This window comes from Gavialis gangeticus, unplaced genomic scaffold, assembly GCF_001723915.1.
Source record: "Gavialis gangeticus isolate Ggan-Ray unplaced genomic scaffold, GavGan_comp1, whole genome shotgun sequence".
NCBI classification, from domain to species: domain Eukaryota; kingdom Metazoa; phylum Chordata; order Crocodylia; family Gavialidae; genus Gavialis; species Gavialis gangeticus.
This window is the reverse complement of record NW_017728995.1, coordinates 41,709,579-41,710,033: the sequence shown is the minus strand read 5'-3', so window position 1 is coordinate 41,710,033 and position 455 is coordinate 41,709,579.

Below are 455 nucleotides of genomic sequence, written 5' to 3'. Positions count from 1 at the left end.
AGCAGACTGATAGACCAAGCAGCTGCAGCATGTTACAGGGTAGAGAGAACCCTGACCGGGAGGCTGGGCAGGAGAAGCCTGTGGGACTGGAGTGTGTGTTTATAGCCGGTAGGCTTATTGTTCTGTTACAGCCGTTAGGCTTAGGGTTGTGTTGTAGCCGGTTGGCTCATGGTTTTGTGTTCCTTGTTGGATACTGTTATACCGGAGGACCGGATGAGGCTGTAGGGGTGCGAGGAGGCCTCACGGGAATGCCCCAGTGGTCTGGGGGTTCCTGATGCCTGTAGGGGCACAGTGAGCAGTGCCAGGGCGGCACAGCTCATGGGCGCTGGTGCGGTGATGTATTTGGGGGGTGTTGACCCCAGCCCTGTGTGGGCAATAAATGGAAAAGCCCAAGTAGGGCAGAAGACCCTAACGGCGGGTCAGGGGGCCAGGCACGGCTACGGCCACCTGAGCCC